This window comes from Protopterus annectens, chromosome 2.part1 (genome assembly GCF_019279795.1).
Source record: "Protopterus annectens isolate FY-2018-M chromosome 2.part1, PAN1.0, whole genome shotgun sequence".
Lineage (NCBI taxonomy): Eukaryota > Metazoa > Chordata > Ceratodontiformes > Protopteridae > Protopterus > Protopterus annectens.
In genome coordinates this window covers 1,388,355,805-1,388,366,869 of record NC_056729.1, presented here as the reverse complement: position 1 = coordinate 1,388,366,869, position 11,065 = coordinate 1,388,355,805, and positions in this window count along the sequence as shown.

The window sequence follows — 11,065 nt, the reverse complement described above, 5'->3', positions numbered from 1 at the left end:
TGTTACTTCTTAACCATAGCTCCCTTTCTTTTATTTCCACCCTAGTTTTAAACTCCACCTTAATTTTATCCCACTCCCTAGCTATATTTTCAGAATAAATTTCTATCCTCTCTAATAGCTCTTGAATAATCTCCACTACCCATTCCTTAAATTCCTCTCTTTTCAACAGATAGGTGGGAAAGCACCAGTGTCTCATTCTTATTTCATTACCCTGTGTTTTTATTTTAATTATTATTGGCATATGATTTGAAATAATTATTGTGTATATCAAGACCTTCAATTAAATGCACATGTTCTTGTGAAATGTAATTATGTCTAGCCTAACCCAGTTTTTATATCTTGGTGAGTAATACGTAAATTCACTCTGAACTCCTATTACTGAATTTCCATCTTCCATGCCAAATATTGTCATAAATTTCTTTAAATATCTACCCTCCTTTGTTATACTTTCTCTTCTGGGGCTCAAGACACATCTTGGCTGCTGCAGTTATGTTCCAGTCCCCACATATAAGCAATATTCACTGCTGAAAACTGATTTTTTTTCTCTCAGAATTTTTTAATTTCCATTACAGCAGTTTTAGGTGGAATATAAATACATGCCAGTGTAATCCTCCTCACTTGCCAGTAGCCCCTTAGCACTACAAATCTGCCATTATTATTTTTTTATCCTCTTCTATCAGTACTGGAGCTCCTCTTGTGATTAATATAAATGCTCCTCTTTTCCTTTGTCCCAAGTATTCTGCTGAATAACAATCCTGAAAACCTTTTTTTATCAAATTAACATGTTAATTTCTTTCTAAGCATGTCTCCTGTAACATAACTATTTGCACTCTACATTTTTAATAGAGTTCATAGGTTCAGAGGTAGGTACTAGGCTATCGGCCCAAGGGCCTACGTAAGCCTAGCCAACAAGGTTCCATGGCTTACGCCACCCAAGAAAGTTATTTTCCTGTGCCACTGTCGAGCAAAGACACAGAAGTGATCCCCGGGGTGTATTTGCTATTTCCCATCCACTCATCAAGATTTTTCTTGAAGAGTGCTAATGAAAAACTTTGCTTGACATAGATGGGTAGCTTGTTCCAGAGTATAGGAAGTCTCTGGGACAGGAATCTATCCCTCCAGCATGTCCTGTTTATTGTGGTGACAAGGTTTAGGTCCCTAGAATGTGTAGCTCGGAGGGATTGAGAGGCTTTTTCAGCCAATACGTCAGAGTAATAAACCTGCTTTATTCTTGTTTGGAATCTGTGGTTGGTCGTATTTTATTTAATTATTACAGAAAGCATTGTTGCATTAAAAAGTTATTATTCCCACCTTTTATGTATAACACCTTTTTTGTTAAATGTCTAGTTCCAGCTTTTGTGTTACATACATACATACACTGTTTGGCAGGTTGAACCTTTATACAGTTATTTTTGTCATATCCATTTGAGCTTATGTCACATCTTAACAAAACTATTTGTTTTATTGAAAGCCCTCAAATAAAAAAAACACACCCCAATACCTCCTAAAACCTATAAACTTAATACTAACAGACAAAACTATGCACATCTTCAAATATTAAAGTTTTACCCTCCTAATAGGACACAGCCACACTCACAGACTTGAGTTAACCTAAAAGAAAGGTTATGCATGTTAAAATGCATGGTGCAGCCTGTGCTTCTAATAAGTACTAATTGGTTTTGTCTTAGTTTTATAGCTCTCCCAAATGGGAAAACCCCTGAATGCTTTCAAAGAACATTATGTCCTAGCCAATTTCTATTTTCTTCTTTTTCCTCAGCCAGTCACTCTCCACCAGATTGTAGCCAGTTTCTCTTTATCAGATTGTCTCCATGGAGACATGAGAACCAGACAGCCAGTTTCTCTTTATCAGATTATTTCCATGGAAACATGAAGCCTAGCTGCACCAGCTGCAGAATTGTTACTAAGCAAACGTGTATTTGCTAGAAAAAGCCTCATAATGTTCAATATTCTTTTTCATTTACTTGCTCTCTCTTAAAACTTGTTACCAAATAAATCTAAGGTCCTTAATCCAGTCATTCCCCTATGCAAGAATGAGAAAAAACAAATTCATTTTTCTCTTGTCATGCTTTTTTAACCAGTTTTTGTTTACATTGCAGTGCCCATGTTTCTTAAAACTGAACAAGAAGAGAGAAGAAAGGAGAAAGAAAAGAAAAAAGGAACACCAGCACCTGTTTACAATCCTTATTATGCTTACAAATAACTGAGAAAACTTTACTTTATTGTATGTAAAGAAAACCACACACCACAAAATAGTACTATTTCAGAAAAAAAAAATCTTTACCTGCAGTTAACTTTCTCTATCCTCTTCCCCTCCCCAAACCACTTTTCCAAACATTAATTATATGAAGTAGGGCATATGTTTTAGAGTCTTCCACAAGTCCAACAAATTCTGAAAAAGTCTAATATTTCCAGATTTTCTTCTGTCATATTTCACAAATATAATTATTGCATTGTAAATCCACATTAACTTACTGGTTTTCTTTCTGTTCATCTCCATCTTGCAGTTCTTGTCTCCGCTTCATTTCCAACGTACTCTCAATTCCTCTAGTCAACTCTCATGTTTCCTTCCTTCTCTCCAACATTTTCCATTGAAACATTAGATAAGGTTTCAAATGTACAGTCTCTCTGTGGTCTTTATTACCAAAAGAACAAGAAGCAGAATCTCCTTCTGTTTCACAGCTTACTTTTTGTTGGACAGACTTTTGTATTTCCTCCTTACCATGTACTTTATCAGAAAATGATTTGTCCCTCCAGGGAAGAATACCTTGAAGACAGCTGGGTACAGCAGTTTGACTCTCACACTTGTATCTCAACATTCCCTGAATAGTAGAATAAATTTGCTCCTCTTCTGCTTGATGTAGAATGAGTAATCATTCTCCACAACCACTCTGCTGCCTCCCACTTTTAGTACTTTGTCCTTTTTCCATAGTTTTGTCAGAATCAACTCCTTCTGCTGATAGGATTGCATCTTTACTATTAAAGGTCTAAGCTGCTTTCTTATAGCCAGGTTTGGAGCATACACACTATGTGCCCTTTCAGCTAACAACCCCTGATGTGGAATACCAGTCCAGTTGCTTATTTGTGTTTTCATAAAATTAATGCAGTCTGTTCCTTCCAGCTTCTCTGGTATAGCTGAAAAGCTCAAGTTCTCCCTATGTGCTCTGTCCTCTAATTCTATTATTTTTGAAACATCTCTTCTTGAGCAGTCTCATATTCAGCCATCCTTTTCTTCATTTCAGTCTCTGAGTTTTTCAGCTTAATCACCTCATCTGAATATCTGTTTAAAGCTTTTTCCATTTTTTCTAACCTTTTGTTGTTTGTGTTGATATACTCCCTCAGTATTTCATTTATTTTAACAAGGTCTGTGTGCAGATGACATATCTTCGTGTCTGGAGATTGCATTGCTTTTTGCTGAATAGCTGCAGAACTTTCCCCAGTTACTTTCTGTAGCTTATTTTTTCCCAGGTCCTCTGTATTTTTTTTCTCCTGGCATACAGGCAGTATATTTACTAGCTGGTTACTGAAATTTACCCTTAAACATAAGTCTAATGGTGGACAACGCAGTGGTGGAGCGGTACCATTGTCACCTCAGAGCAAGAGATTCTCCAGTTTGATTCTTGGCTGGAGTGCCTTCTGTGCAGAGTCTGCATGTCCTCCCTGCATTCATGTAGGTTTCCTCCGGGTGCTCCGGTTTCTTCCCATGTCAGAAAGACATGTGTATGGAGCATTTCTCCCCAGGGCTCTGCTAAAAATTGGCTTCATTCCAAGTTGGACCTTCCCGGTAAACAAATGTTAAATAAAATAAATACATTTTTCTGCTGATTTTTGTTTTCACACTGGGAGAGCTAGAATTAAGTTGTTACTCAAGGTACAGCCACCTTGGAAGTCGATCTTGTAGAGCATATTAGCTGTAAATCTTGCTGCTTTATTATAGCATTGCTCTAATTTTGTTTTGAGAGAGGTCTGCAGATTGGACATGATATGTGAACCATAAAAGAAAGTAAGTAGTAGCTATCTGGTAGCTAGGATAATCCTACTGGAAGAATTTTGATTTTTGTTTTTGGTTCTGTATAGATTTTTTATGCAATTTTGTATATACAAGATCAAACTTTAAGTTATCATCTATTGTGACACCTAACAGTTTAGTAATGGTATCTACTTCAATAGACGTATTGCTTAGAGAGACAAAATGAAAATTTCTTCTTTTATATTAACACGAGACTTTGGGAAAAATAGCAGTAATTTAGTTTTTTAGGGATTAAGTACAAGTCAGTAGTTATGAAGACAGAGTTCTACTTGAGTAATGGTTTAAAGATGTGATGGACTGTCAGTTGAACAGATGAGGATGGAGTCATCTGTATCTCGAACAAGGGAGGCTTGATGTGAAGATGTATTTGCATTACTGATAAAGATGTTAAAAAGCAGTGATCCAAGAATAGAGCCTTGAGGTACACCCATTTTAACTAAGAATAATGTAAAGAGGGGAGACTGGTATATTTCAGATAAGTGGTTAGGAAACCATAAGAAAGTTGATCCAGAAAGACCTAGAAAAGACATTTGTAACAGGGGTTTCTCGTGGAAACGTCAAAAGCCTTAGAACTAGGAATAGGGAAGAGATAAACTTAAAATGTCTATTGCCTGGTTAATAGTGACAGTAAAGTTTAGAACATTACTAGTTATGATATGACCTGTTAGAAACCCATGTTGTGTGGAAGTTAACAGGTCATTTTGTAAGATGTAGTGGCAAAGCTTGTTAAGAGGACATTCGTCAAGGATTTTGGAAAGGGGGGAAAAATGGAAATTGGTCTTAAATTTGTGACATTGGTAGAGTTGCCTCATTTTTGGAGGGGATAATATAGATTTTTCCATATGGTAGGTACAGTAAATTCCTGAAAGGATGTGTTGATAAGAAGTGAGACTAGATATGCAATGGAGTTGGCTGCAAGCTTAAGATACTCAGCAAGTAAATTATCTTCAGAAAGAAAACAATGCTTTGTTTTTTTTTAATTTTAGAAGTTATTTTACATAGGAGGTACAGACAGGTTGGGGTTAAAAGGTGGATTTCTCAGGGACTGATGATATTGCAGTTCATATGAGAAGCAGGGAGAGCTACACATAAGGGAAGTTATACTGTTAATGAAATAAGTGTTGAACTTAGCAGCTGTGTCAGCAAGGGAGAGATCTGCATGAAGGTTTGTAGAGGAATTTGATCCACGGTATAGTTCATAGGTTCATAGGTTGGTACTAGGCTATCAACCCTAGGGCCTATACAAGCCTAGCCATAACAATTTCCTGGCTATTTCTAACCACACTATTTACTTCCCTGGACCCCTGTCTAGCAGGGTGACTGACGTGATCCCCGGGGTGAATTTCCTTTCTCCCATCCAATTGTCAAGGTTCGTTTGAAGAGGGCCAAAGAGGCACTCTGCTTGACATGTATGGGCAATCTATTCCAGAGTCTGAGGAGTCCCTGGGTCAGGAACCTATCCCTCCAGCATGTTTTTTTTTATTGTGATGACAAGGTTTAGATCCCTGGAACATGTGGCTCTGAGGGATTGGGATTTCTTTAAGTGTAGCATGTCCAACAGCTCTGGGTTTGACATGGCCTTGTATGTTAAGCAGAGATCGCCTCTGAGTAGACGATATGCGACAGAGTATAGCTGGAGTTTTTAAGGTGGTCAGTGTAGGGAATCTGCTTTAGGCCTGTGATTATTTTAGTGAGGTATTTCTGCGGCCTTTCCAGTTGTTGCAGATGTCTTGAGAGGTATATACCAAACGGGGTGTTGTATTCTATAATGGGTCTAACGAGGGATGAGTACAGTGGGACAATGACCTCCTTTTTTCTGGATGAAAAGCCCTTAGTGATGAGGTGTGCCACATAGAAGGATTTCCTGACTGTTGTGGCGATGTGGTTATCGAAGGTGAGACCACTGTCCACCTGTGTCCCTAAGTCTCTTATCACACTTTCGGTGTTTAGTGTACTGCCACCTATATGGTAATTCAGAGATACATGTTTTTTCCTAAAGGGGATAACTATACATTTCTTGGCATTGAGCTTGAGCCCATGGCTCTGGCACCAAGCATCTGTTTCTGTAAGGCCCTTTTGTAGAGTATTCACATAATTTGGGGATTCAATAATGGCTCCCAGTTTGCAGTCATCTGCGAACTTTGTTAGCCAGAGCTCCTTAGTGTTGGCCTGTACTTCAGAGAAGTAGATGTCAAACGAGAGCGGTCCCAGGACTGAACCCTGAGGTACTCCACTTGTCACTTGTCTGGAGCTGGATTTGGAGTCAGCTACTTTTACAGTGTGGGTTCTATCAGTAAGCCAGTTAGCAACCCATTGGGTGATGTAAGGATTAATGCCCAGCTTAGTAAGTTTATCTATGATTCCAGAGTGGGGGATGGTGTCAAAGGCCTTGGCAAGGTCTAGATAGACTGTGTGGACCACCTTACCCTTGTCCATGGCTCTGGAAACTGATTCGAAGAAGTCAATCAGGTTCAGGAGACAAGATCAGCTCTTCACGAACCCAAACTTGGTGGGGTCCAGTGTTTGAAGGTTGCCAATGTCTTTGTTTATAAGTTCCATGATAATATGCCCCATGGCCTTGCAGATAAGGCTTGTCAGACTGATGGGACAGTAGTTTCCGGGATCCAAGATGGATTCCCCCTTCTGGAGTGGGATAACTGTAGCTCTGCGCCACTCAGTGGGCACGAAACCTGAGGTGAGGCTATGATTAAACATGACACTTAGGTGAGGTGCCAGTAGTATATTTTTACATAGCACTAGAATGTCTTTGGATTTTGTTTGCGATTAACTTGGGGATCAATATAATATATTTTTTTATCTAGATAGATCTTTTTTGTGTAGTTTTGCAGCCCTTTATAGTGCTGTAGGTTTTAAGGAGATTTTTCCTTGTGCCAAAGTTTCCAGTCCCTGTCCATTTTTTTTCATAAGAGTCCTTGTGCCATGTAATAGTCAGGGGGTTTGAATGCTTTTTACTTTTCAATTTCTTGTGGGAGAAAGGGAATTAAGAGTGTTCAGGAATATGTTGTTGAATTTAACTGCTTCATCCAGAGGTAGGGTTTTAGTATAGACCTGTTAAAAGATTTTAGGACATTATTGAAAGTGTCTGGATGGGATTTGGAGAAATTTCTAGTAGATTTATATTAATATTTTTTAAATAGTGAGCCATTTGTCTTTTGGCAAATATGAGGTGGTGATCGCTGACAGAATCCAGTTGGACTCCTGAACTGACATTTTTGCAGGGGTTGGAGACAAGAATCCAGTCCAGAATTGAGCCATTTAATATTGGTCTTATTGTATTGTATTGGAGAAGAAATAAGTCAATATTAGTAGCTGGAGAGGTGGATGTAAGAGATAGCTCATCTATGTTAACGAAATAGCTCATCTATGTTAACATCATGTATAATAATAGTTTCATTAGGAATATTATCAGATATTTAGCAAAAAATGTATTCTAAACTATTCATATTATTTCGCGGTGGACTATAGAGAACCACTACACATAGCTTTTTGTGGTTGATAACATTAAGAAAGGAGATAAGTACTTCTGCATTATGAAAAATTGGTATTGGGGGTAGAGAAGGGAAATAATGTGAGATGATTATTATATACAACAGTGTGCCACCACCTTTTTTCCATCCTATCACATCAAATAATATTGTAGCCAGGGGTAAAATTTCAGAATCTTTAATATGGTATTTTAGCCAAGTTTTGTTAATAACAATGATATCTGATGAATATTGTAGGAACCATGCATGTATGTCAGAAGTTTTATTTAAGACACTGTGGATGTTAATGGATGTATAGAATAGTTGTTTAGTATTTGTAGTACTAAACCTTTGTGTTATTGGGAGTGATATGGATGGAAAAGAGGGGACAGGGTTGAGGTGTCTGCAAACACATAGAGCAATTTTTGAGAAAATAGGATATGCATTAGTCAGTTTTTGTATACAAGTTTTGCATTTACTTCAGGTTATGTTATAGTGGATAATGTAGCTAGATATATTATGCCTCAGATAGTGGACGGTTTGGGCATTGAATAAATTTGAGGCAGATGGCATGTTGAATAAGTTCATTTTGGTGTATGTGGGGGTGCCTCAAGGTGGGCAATAGGGCAGTGCGTATTATACAGTGGCACTTAGTGAGGTGGCATATGAGGAGATATATAAGGTAAACTTGGTTGAAAAAGAGGAGAAAGCACATTATTAGTGAGTGATGAGAGACTTGACAGAGGGATTATTTTATGATAACAGAAGAAACAAAATGAGATGAAAGATGAGCTGTAGTTCACTTATTGTATATATCAGGTAGCAGAGTGTGAGTAGAGAAGGGAAAGTCAAAGATAACAAGAAGGGGTGTTACAAATAAAATATGTAAGAGAGTAATAAACAGGGTGTTACTGACAATAGATAAAACAATATATACAAGAAAAGTGCAGATGACGAAAAGAAAGTGTGAGTGAGATGTAACTATCTAAAGTTGTGGGAGTTTAAAGTAATAGGAAGTTAATTAAAGTTAAACTGGATAACAGCTGTGATTGGTAGGAAAAAGGAAGGGGAGGGGAGAGGTTAGAGTATGGGAAGTTGTGAGAATATGAGAAATATAAGTTTAGAGAAGGAGTGAGTTAGAGTTTGGGGTAGGGTACAAGAGTGGAGTGAGCCTAAGCACAGCGAGGGTAAACAGAGTGGGTAGAACCTCCCCCCAACAGATCAAGGTCCCTGCTGAAAAAACAGTGACTGTGTAGGTAAGTAAAGCGGGAATTAGAGTAAATTTTCAGCAATACTTGTAATTTCAGCATATAGTGCACAACAGCTCAGTAGAAAACAAGATTAGAATATTAGCAAGCTTGGTTAGAAATAAGTCAGATTAGTAGTAGAAGCACAAAACTGATATAAGTTGTTAATATTTTATATGTCATTTACTAATAATTTCATTAAGTTTTACTTGGTTACTAAATAATTTGAGAGGTGATACTACAGTTTAGCAAGACCTCACTTCTGCAGTTAGGAGCAAACATTTATATTTGTGAGATATGGTGCATTACCAGGAATGACATTATTACAGCATTTTTTTTAAAGTCCAGGAGACAATCAGGACTAAGGTTTAGAGTGGCCAAAATAATACCACAATTTATGGGGATGAGAGAGAAATGAAACATGTATGTATATATCTATATGTCTCTGCTATTCATGACTACTCTACAAGGATCAGCTTAATAAACAGCAATAAATATGGACACCATCTACAATTTACAATATAAATATCTTTCCCTCAAGATGTCAAATATAGCTGGGAGAACTGGAAATTTTTTTTGTTTTCTGTTTTGTACAGTAGAAATTTAAGGTGTTCTTCTGTACTTATGTAACTGTTCTCATATGCAAGGTGCAAAATAGTCAACAACAAATGGATGATCCAGAGAATTTTCCCTCAGGTAGATAGCAAATATTGAAAGCATGATGGAGAAGAAAGACGTAATTGGGAAATATTTTCTGGGAGTGCAGTGAGTTGGTATACTTTAAGGATTCCCTGCAGGATGCGCTGTCAGAGATGCTGGGTGGGCAGATTGGTGTGACAAGGATTTTTCTGAGCTATGTTATAGAATCGGAATTGCCTAGGCATGGTGGCTGCCAAAAAAGCAATTACTCAAAGACAGAAATCAAAATCTAAACCAAATATATCAGAAGTAGTGAATATAGTAACAGAGATAAAACAACTGGAACTGAGATCTTTAGAAAAAGGTAGGAGCAAACTACATAGGAAAAGATGGGAATTGTGGGAACAATACATTCATACAGGGGAGGAATGACGCTTAAAAGAAGGCAGGACCTAAATGAGATATGTAATGTTTGACTGAAAATGATTGGTTAGATTATAAGTGATGTATAATGTTTGCAACTGGGAGTGAGTCAGTATGGTTTGTGATGTAAAATGCTTGCAACTAGGATTGGTTCGTTTTCATTTATATAAATGTATGATTGCTTATGTCATAAGTGATGGTTTAATAAAGATGTTTCTTGTTTAAAAAAAGTGGTCAGGAATTGAATAATTTATGCAGTGTTGCTTAGGTTATATGATATATAGCAGTATATGTGAAGCATAATGTTTGCTACTTTTGAATACTTTTATATAAATGTAAATGTGCCTATGTCACAAGTGATAATTCAATAAAGGTGTTCAACAACTAATGGATGACTTCTTGTTGCATGAATTTGGGGCAAGGGTAGTTCAAATTTGTGGCATCGGCTGGGGTAGTAGGCTAAGGTCCCCATGTTGTTTTAAAAATGGCTAAATTACCCGTTCAACTCTAGTAATCCTAAAGCACCTTGTTCTGAGAAGAGAAATAGCATATCTCACTTAACTCTTTCTTTTCATATCAAATACATTTCTTACAGTCTTTATAAATTATACTTCACAGCTTCTGTTTTGGTTAATAAATTATGCCTGACCTGCGTATAATATTAAAAGGACTAGAAACATTTTTAATGATTGTGCCTTGCCATCCATATCCATAGTCAAGAGCTTCCAGTTTCTCATTTTTTGTATTATCTTTTGATTATTCTCTTCCCACATGTACTTAGCTGCCATAATACATTTTTTTCTCTCCAAATACTGAAATACTTAATTTTATCATGTCCCTATAAGTATGGGTGTTGCTCAACTAATTAATGTGTGGGACATTTACCACTACAGCCTTTATTTTATCTTAATTTATTTTATATCCTGAGCAAAAACTTGGAACAGTCTCAAAATGTTCCATAACACTGAAATATAATTTTCTGGATTTACAAAATCCACAATAATATAATCTGCAAATAAAGCTATTTTTGTTGAGTACCCTAGCAGTTATAGCCCTGAATTTGTGAGCTCTTTATTTTCTTTGCCAATGGCTCTAAGTTTAAGGCAAATATCAACCCCCTACCTGTGTTCAAACACAAATTGTCAGAGAGGAACACTCCCATCTAGATTCTTGCCTCTGACCCTTAATATATCTTCCTAATTAATGGGCAAACCATACATTAA